Below are 10,041 nucleotides of genomic sequence, written 5' to 3' on the forward strand. Positions count from 1 at the left end.
ATGGAAGTTCATTTGGAGACTTTTAGTCTGGTTCGTGCTCTTGGACCAACTTGTGTCAAAATTTTATCTAGGTTCTACGTGGAGACATCCTGACGGAGGTGTCTGTTTCACAAATTCATAGGGATTAATTTGTACTACGATTCTATTCAGTTTGACCAGACTTTAATATTTTCTCCTCTTTCACAGAGAGATGTTAAAAGCTCTCCTGTCTCTTTCCTTGGGTTCACGAAGGGTCCTCTGTATGTGTGGTCTTGTGTGGTTTCAGACGTTCAGCGAGTATTGTTATAGGGACAAAAGAAGGGTAATTTAATGTCCTTACCGCAACGACAGGTATACAGAAAAAAATTTACTTTTGGATAGGGAAAGAAAATAAAGAATGCTATTTCAGTTAACTTTGCTTTTTAACACAAAAAATGTAAAATGACATTCGTTAGGCTCGTTTTAATCATATGCATAATTGAATAATTATAATTTATTTAAAATTATATAAAAATGAATATGAGGCAACTGTCACAAGTTAATTTTTAAAAATTGCATTGTCTAAAGCTAATTTTTTGTATAAAAAGTTTGTATATATATATAATTTTATAAACTTTATAATTAAAAAATATGTAAAAACATTTATAAAAATTTAAAGTTAAATATAAAAAAAGTTTTATTAAATTACAAAAACAATTAAATTACCTGAAAAATAATTATAACAATAAAAGTTTAATATATTGCAAAAAACACAAAAGGTATTTTTAAAGTGCATATAAAACTTAAAAAACAACAGTTTTAATTAAATTATTATTTTTAAAAAATCCCACAATTCAAAACCTATTTTTTTTATATTTTTAATAATTGTAATTTTAACACTTTTATGCCAAAACTAAAATACATTAACAACAACCAGGTTAATAGTTGTTCTTAAAATATCTAAGTTAAGCAGTTGTTAACATAACCAAACAATTATTAACTTTAACTAAAACCAACTAAACTAACTTGCGTTTAAACTGTAAATTTAAAACTTTATAAAAATAATAAAAAATAGCTAGTAGCCACATTGCCCATGCAAGGCCCTAAGTCAATATTAATTTAATTATTATAAAAATCAAAAATAAACTATTTAATAACATACAATGAATGTAATTATTTAATTAATTATCTATTTCACTATCATCTAACCCAAATTAACCAAATTATAATAATATTAGCAGCCAATAATTAACTTTAATTATAAATCATCAACACCAAACAAAACACCACGTGGTGGCCAGACCAAACACCACCATCACAAATAATAATAATAATAATAATAATAATAATAATAATAATAATAATAATAATAATAATAATAATAATAATAATAATAATAATAATAATAATAATAATAATAGTGTAGTTTCGAAAAGATTACGAGAGATATTTTTAAATGTATTTTGTTTTTACTTTTTTTTATTAAAAGTGTGGTTTACTTTTCTGTAAGACGAAACAAAATTGTTACATATTTTTAATCTTGTTTCTTAATTCCCGCAGTATTTTGAAGAGTAACCAAACCAAAGGAAGGGACTATCCCGTAATGGCAATAATCATCAAGTGTTCCATCAACAATGTCCTTGTAAGTGTTCTTGCAGAATTCCACGTGACAACAGGTACGTAAGCGCTAAGCCGCCAAAGAAACTGAAGAATAAAAGAGAGCTCGAACAACCTTTGTCGAACCAAGGCCAAGGCCGAGAGATCGTTACACCATTTGTTTTATGAGCTGCCCTTATGGAAAGAAAAACTGCTGATTTTTCCTCTCGAAAGAAAATGTGTGCTACATGTTATTTTTCTCTTTCATTAAACAATACGTTAAATGGTTGTTCCGTTACAAGGCATAACTTCATTAGAATGTCGCACTTTTAATACTCTCTCACATATGCAAATAACTATGTAAAGAAGGTAAAAATGCTTCTGTTTTTATATGACATCATAACACGAGCATATTTCAAAAGGAACTACTTTTATTACCGTATATTAATTTGCAGTAAGGATATCGTACATGAACACCTTTTTCTTCTTCTTCCTTGTAAGTCTCATGCTAATTTGAAGCTCGGTGTCTATTTTCAATGCACGCCATGATTGCTGAAAGCTAAACAAGAGGTTTAAATATGCCTTGAAGGAGGGGAAGGAGGAGACGAAATTTATTTTTAGATGGCTTGTTCCATCTTCTACAAATAGCTACTACTAAATTACACTTTCTGGCTGTGTGTGTGAGTTGTATGACTATACGGATGGAAGTGTGTGTGTGTGTGTGTGTGAAGTGTTGCACAATGGAACAAGGCTGAGAATTGGAAAGGTAAGAAAATGTCAACCAAGTTTATCTATGAATAGCTTCCGCGTGTTTCACTTCCAGCGTTTTGCGGAGACGTGGCAACAATGTATGGGGTCGGGTAAATGTTTACGTCGCGGAATGCAGACTGGTTTTCACCGAGCAATTTCCGGAGTTCTCCCCCACTTCATCAACTCGCTATTTCTTTCCTTCTTGCTTTTTTCACTAAGAGGGGCACGTGATCAAAATACCAATATGGCACATCAGAAGTGTTGCTTAGGCACACTATTTATAAATAGTAAACATCGGTAATCGCCAAAGGAACAGGAAAATTCATTCGAGAACGTGAATAGTTCTAGGGACAATACAGTCACTGTTCAGAAAAGAAGGATACGTAATAATAATAATAATTGTAAATTTGCAAAAGAATAACACTTAAAGTAGGATGTTTAAAATGATCTCTGGGAAAATGCAAACACTAAATTGCGTGTAATAAAGTAACGCACTCGTCTTGAAATCAGTAAAACCTGGGTTCATTTTCTGGGATAGGTACGGTGACCATATTTCTGTTAATGAAAATCGGGACTTTTTTAAAAGTCAGTCCCCTAAGCCACTGGCGTCATTAGCATTTTAATTCTGCAAGGGGGGGGGGGATGGATGAATCAAAATCAAAATTCTGTTTCCACCAAAAGTTATATATATGACGCTAATGACGCACGTGCCTCAGCCACCGTTCTTATCGCTTAAACTCTGAACCCACTTTTGCCATGAAACATTATTATTAAACTAAGATCCAAACCTGTAGTAGTAGTTCACATGATAGTAGTAGTTTGTAACTTATTTGCTATGTTTACTAACATTACTCTATTAAACAATGACATTACTCCTAGTGCTAATTATTTTAAAGAACGAACGTTGCAATAACTGATGACAGAGTAAAAAAAAATGCATATTAGGTTACTTCATACTCTTTACTTTATTAGTTCACTGTACTCCTCTTTTCCAGCATTCATAGAGGAAGACGGTTTGGGCTATTTTTAGTCATAGGCCTATTTCTCTGATGAGGCCAGGGCTTTTAAAAGATGTTTTTCTTGTTTTCGTACAGTTCTGAACACGTTTGTGAACAGTGCATCTGTATTACTAAGGTTGATTTTACACAATCAATGGAAAAATGAAAATGAAATATTTGAGTTTTACGTCCCACGATTATGCCGGTTAGGCTAAAGGAAACGGTGATGATGAGTAATGAATGAAAAATGGTGGAATGAAGAAAGTGGGAGGAAACGGGAGAACTCCGAGAAAACCCATGCACACGGTGTTTGTCCACCACAAAGTTCACTTGGCGGGGGCTGGGATCGAACCCGGGACCCCAGGCACCAGAGGTGAATGCTCTACCACTTTAAAAAAAAAAAAAACTTCCTGACTTATTTTCTACTGCAACCACTGTTCAGGACTACTAGACACGACAGGGACACGAACACAGAAACATCGAGGACAGTTAAAATTCCATCCTTGCTACTACAGAGGGACTCGAACCCCCAATGGGCTTTACCTAACAATCATCAGCCTAACGCCTCAGACCACTCGGCTACACCCACCGGCACCACTGAGCCACGGCGGCCCTCCACACAATCAATGGACATCACGGACTTTTCCGCACCCCAAAATTTGTTTATCATTGAAAATTCCCGCTCGACCGAAGCCTTTGTTCCCGGCAAGTAAAGAACAAACTCAACAAACATCTTAAGATTAGGAACATTTATACCATATTTCTTCAAGTCCTGGAATATGGTTAACCACCTTTGTTCTGATGAAAGCTTCTGGTTTGTCCACTCCGACAAAACAGTCTTTGTAAGATATGAGTTCAGCACACTTAGTTCGTTAAACAAATCGTCAAATGAAATAGGCGGCATACTATCTTGAAAAAAAAAGTCCAACTTTCTTCTACTTCCCATTCTAGCTGCCTCTTTAAATCTATACAAGACAGTTGACTCAAGATGTCTACATTTGATTTCCAAAGATCTAAATAGGTTATGCAATTGTCATAAAAAGAAGACACAGTCTCCTTTACCTGTTGCAAGTCACAGCCTTGTCCTGCAGCTAAATTCTTTCTTTGAAGGTCTTTAACTTTCGTCGGTAAAAATGAGGACTGTTTTCTGTGAATCAAGTTCTTACATAAAATCAAATATTCACGTGCTGCATCTGTTGCTGATATTTATCCCCTTTCATCTCTTTTTACAACATCGCTGAAAAGAGATGCACAATTGAGTAGACACCAAAGCCAGAATTCTCCATTTGGATCTTCAAAAAACGATTTTATAACCACAGGAGGATCCAGACAAGCATGTGGATTTGCACAGTGTATATTAGCGAAATGAACCGGTTCGTAAAATATAATATGCATTTATTGAATCGGCAATAAATTTTACGAATAACATTTCCATACAACTCTAGCGAAGTGATAAATTATTCTCTAATTAATACTGACTTAATTTTAATTAAACGTATGAACGTAGTGTTTTGTTTTCATTATATTTTCGAAAGTTTCAGTGTGAAATCTCTCAGAAATCCTAATTTGCGGAAATTCAAAAATAATTTTTAATAGTGAGACCTTTTAAGAAGGAAACATTCATTTGCCGAATTGACTCAACAAATAGCGATTTCGTAGCCTTATTTTGATTGCTATGCTAGATATACAGCCTACATATTTGCCGAACTCAAACGAAATTGTACGTTCGGGTTCAACCGTTCAACTATCGAATATAGTTTATGATCCTCTGTTTTAATATTATAGAAGCAATCTTAATTGAACCCATAAATCCCGACAAATATGTGGATTTATGGAACTGCTTCACAGTATATATTAACGAATGAAACGGTTCATAAAATATAATATGTACTTGCTAAATTGTCAATAAATTTGAAAAAAAAAAAAAAACACTTCTATAGAGCTGTATGGAAACGAAAACTAATTGTTCTTGCTTAATATCAACTTATTCTGATTCCTTAATAAACGTAAAGACGTAGTTTATTTGCATTCCATTTTTCAAAGGTTCAATACGAAACCTCTCAAAAACCCGAATTTACAGAATTAATATTGAATGGGGGTTTAGGTATAACCCTGTGTGCAGTATCAAAAAAAGAAACCTACATTATCTTCTGAAAGCGTATATCTTAAATCATTTATCTTAAATGAAGTTATGATTTAATTACTGTTAATATGCAATAGTGACAACAAAAGATAAATTGTTATATAAGTGGTAAATTATTAGCAATAGAATATTCATGAAAGGCTTAACATTTTTCCTTGTTTTTTTGCTAACTATGCCTTAAATACAAGACCAGACCGCTTCCTTTCGGATCATAGGTACATTCTAAATATGTTGAATTGTTAGGTAAACTCATAATCATAAATTAAAATTCATAAATGTTAATCTAAGAAATAATTCATGAACTATAGAAATTAAGTTTTAATTTCGAATTTGTTTCCAGTTGGAACACACATGGAGTATTAAAGTGAACTGCATCTTTTAGCTGCTACAGTTATTTTTCTTCCGTTTTATCGTAAAGGCCCAATTTCTTTCCACACAGCAAGCATGAGTGTTTGACTGCACTAACACAGTACGCACAAGTAGTACAGTGCATTGAATTTTTGTCTTATTAGTATTTCTCACAGTTGCCTCGAAACACAACGAAAACCATATTTGTCAATAACTTGAGTTGCAGAGATGTTAAACATGAAGCGTAATGTACATCAATGAAAATAATTACAGGATACTATAATATATCAACCTGTAGCAAATTGATCAATGTTAACTTTTTAAACTTGCACACGTGATTAACTTATAAGAATGACACAAATTTAATAAATAATTATGTATAATAATTAATGACACCTTAATTACTACAGGTGTGTTCAGTTTCAGAGGACAAATCAAATATATCAAATCTAACACGCCAAAGCAGATGTGTTCAACCGGAAATGGTCAACTAATTTTGTTATTACATGATTGGCACCAGTAAATTGTAATTAGTGTGCGAATCGTGCTTACTAGTGTATAAATAGGAGTTGCACCTATCAAGAGAAAAATGTGTTTACATATAGGATGGTTCACATACCTGTAACATTTTCAACACTATGGAATTGAATACACAGTATTAGGGATGATAATGTATTATGAACATTATAATGCACGATTAACACCTTTCTATGACAGGTAAAAATAAAAGCTACTACAGATGCATTATGACCTTGCAATATATTTTAAAATTAAACAAATCACTTACGTTTCAGTTTTAAGATTTTTTTTAATTTTGTTTCTGTAGCTTCTGTCAAAAAGTTCCGATTATATATCTCCGGTACCCCTAGCAACAAATCAAATTATTAAAAGTGCTCGCTCGTCAATTTCACCTTCTAATATATATATATATATATATATATATATATATATATATATATATATATATATATATATATATATATATATATATATATATATATATATTGCGAAATTCAAATAATAACAAAGGTTTTCTTGTAAGTACAAAATAGTACTGAGTAAACTAGTCTTTTTGTTTTTAAGTCTCTTCTTTCTTGTCCAGTTCTCAATCTAAGCCTATGCTACAACTAATTCCATTTGAAGAGATATGCTTTGGTGACATTAAATATATCAGAGAATCAAACATATTTTACTAAGTAGCAGTTTCCTACTACTAAATAAATATGCAGGACAATTTAAGAAATATTTTTCAGTTTGTGAAAAAGTTGAGGTGGACTGTTAAACATCATATCTTGGAATGTACATAACCCGAAAAAATAATTATGTTGTGCTGCAGGCGTATAATGAGTATTGTTTTCCATTACACCAGTATAATTTAAATTTGATATAGACTAAGGTGGAGCTAAATTCAAAAGACTAGTCTTAAGGTCTATTCGTGTTATTATGAAGAAAACAATGTAAAAGCTTCCTTTCAAAGTAGTTAAATAGACCTGGAGATGATTGTAGGCACTGTAACATACTTGCGTACTCACTACTAAAACAAATAATCCACTTTATAAGAACTGAAAATCGTTACCTCTCGTCTCAAAGTCTGGGATAAAATAATCTCATTTATTGACCCATAATTTCAAAATAGTCATCCAGAAAATTGTGAAAATTTATTTTTCTTATAATGAAGGAAAATGTTCGGCAGTAACTAATAATTCTCTCTCCAAGTTCAGCTAATAATATATTGTCTTCGTTCTTAAATAGAGTAACGAAATAATGTTTTAAAAAAAAGTCTTTGTAGAATCATGTAAAACTCTCAGCCACGAGTAACAATGAATATTTAACGAGAAATAAACCACAAAGCTATGCATCAGTTTATTTAACTACAAAACAGTATTTTTATATCAAAAGTTCATTAGTTGTTGGCACCCATGATTTCTTTTATTTTTTAAAAGATATTTTAAGTTGTAAAGAGCAGATGAACTTTGAATTTATACTAAAACAGTAATTTTACATTTTAACTATGAATAAATGAGTAGGCAAGAATAAATATACCAGAGAGAACGAAGGTGAACATTGATATGGTTGGGAATATAGGCAATACCAAGTTCTCAGAGACCTAGTTCCCGAGTGAAAAACACTAGGAATAATAAATAACAAACTTGGCAGGCATATGTGGATGTCTTAATTGTGGCGTAAGTGTCCTGTTGATATTTTTGAAAGGAGGAAGGATAGCGTGTAAGAGATGTGCTAACGGAATGATTGAGTACAAAAAGGTTTTCATTTGGTACCGGGACACTAGCTTATCTGGTAAACATATTAGGATAGATGTCAAATATAGAAATTTGAAAATGGAAATTTGATTCCATTAATCAAATGTTTGCCATCGTAGATCCTGTGCGTACATTCTGATAGTTTTTTTTTTTAAATGAAAATTAAGAAAAATCAGTAATATTTCAAAAAGTTGAAATAGGAATTTTTGCTATTTTTATCAGCTTCAATTCAATTCAAAATGTATTGTGAATTGTCTCAATCATTAGGTGGTTGTTGTACGAAAATCGATCTCAATTCAAACTAAGTTATAGTTTTAGGAACAAAACTTTTAATTATTAGCCCTGGTTTAATAACATACCCGAAACGTCAAATTAATTATTGATAAATTATGTCTTCTTCCTGTCTAAGACTTTATACCTCTTGCTTTCGATGTTTGCCAGAATAATAGTGCTATTCGATTGTAAGGTTCGATACCCATTGCATATGGTTTGGGTTTTTGCTTATAATCTCGGTGTGTTATATTACAACAAAACTGAGAAAAGTCGATAATCATTTCCCAAATTCATAAATGAATTCATTATTAAATGTAATTTTCAATGTAAAAGAAAACATAGACTCGCAAGTAAGTAGGTTTTCAAAGGTATGGAAGTTTATATAGAAAAGTAAAAAGGCTAATACTCACCGCAAAAGATATATAGTAGAGTTTTCTTCTACATGCATTAGAAAAAAACTGTACTATATATCTTTTGTGGTGAGTATTAGCCTTTTTGCTTTTCTCATTAAATATCATCGCATTAAATATCATCAAAATACTGTGATATGGAAGTTTATGTTTTAGAATCTTAGTAGTTTTAGCCTATTTGACTTTTAGATTTTTTAAAGTAATAGTGTGTTTAGCGAGAAATGGAGACAACGTTCTCGATAAATAAGAATATTCCAGATAACACTATCCAGCTTACTTAACTTTATTTTGAAGGTTTCGGAAAGTTATGGAATAAAACTATTACATTATGAATATAAAAATGGACGGAGCCGTGAACTCCTCAAATCTTATATTCACTCTTTTCAGATTTTGCTATACATAAGTAAGTCTAGGACTATACATAACGTTCTATCATAATTTTTTAGAGTAGATAATTTCAGAAACCAACAATAAAAATATTAGCATTTTAAATATAATTTTTAGTCTTTACAACATGTTAGTTAAAAAACAGGCCATTTTGAAATGTACATGGCCGATATTAATGATGTCATGCACATGAAACGAATGCCTGCCGTATGAATACTTGATGCACTAAATGCATGATAAGATATATTTTAACATATAAACGTATTTTGTAAACTGGGTTTTGATTCTAATAGAAGGGTTGGCCTTGAAAGCAGTAAATGCACCGAAATGTGTCTAAAAAACATGATAGTCATTGTAACTAACTTCATGGCTTAAAAACACGAATTCCATTGCCACAGAAACAATAAATCTACAGTAAGAGTGGACTTATGTTTGTTTCTCTATGGCTGCACAAAGCCTTGGATAAAATCGCCAATAGTAATATGTATCCAAAATTCATCAATGAGTTACCTCTCACATTGCCTCGGTGCTAAGAAATATGCCAGATTTCACTTAAATACAGAATTAATCATTCTTGGCGCAACTAAATTATCGTCCCAAGGACTTCTTCCCTGCATGAGCGTTGCATGTATTTTTACAAGTGAGAGTCATGTGCCGCTATCTTACATGGGTCTATCTTACTATCTATATATTTATGATGGCATATTATTATTGTAAAGTTCAGTAACAAGAATACATGAAATAAAAGAGTTTGACATGTTTCTGATTGTCTTTGATATTTTATTTCTTTATTTATGTTTGCGTGCCTTATAAAAACGACATGATGATGTGGGAGTGATTCTGAGAAGCATCTAAGAGAGAAGGCAGTGAAAGTAGTATTTTGCTGACGACAGATTATGATGGTCAATGAGACAAGA

The sequence above is a fragment of the Thermobia domestica genome, chromosome 6 (assembly GCF_964235325.1).
Source record: "Thermobia domestica chromosome 6, izTheDome1.hap1.1, whole genome shotgun sequence".
Taxonomy (NCBI): Eukaryota; Metazoa; Arthropoda; class Insecta; order Zygentoma; family Lepismatidae; genus Thermobia; species Thermobia domestica.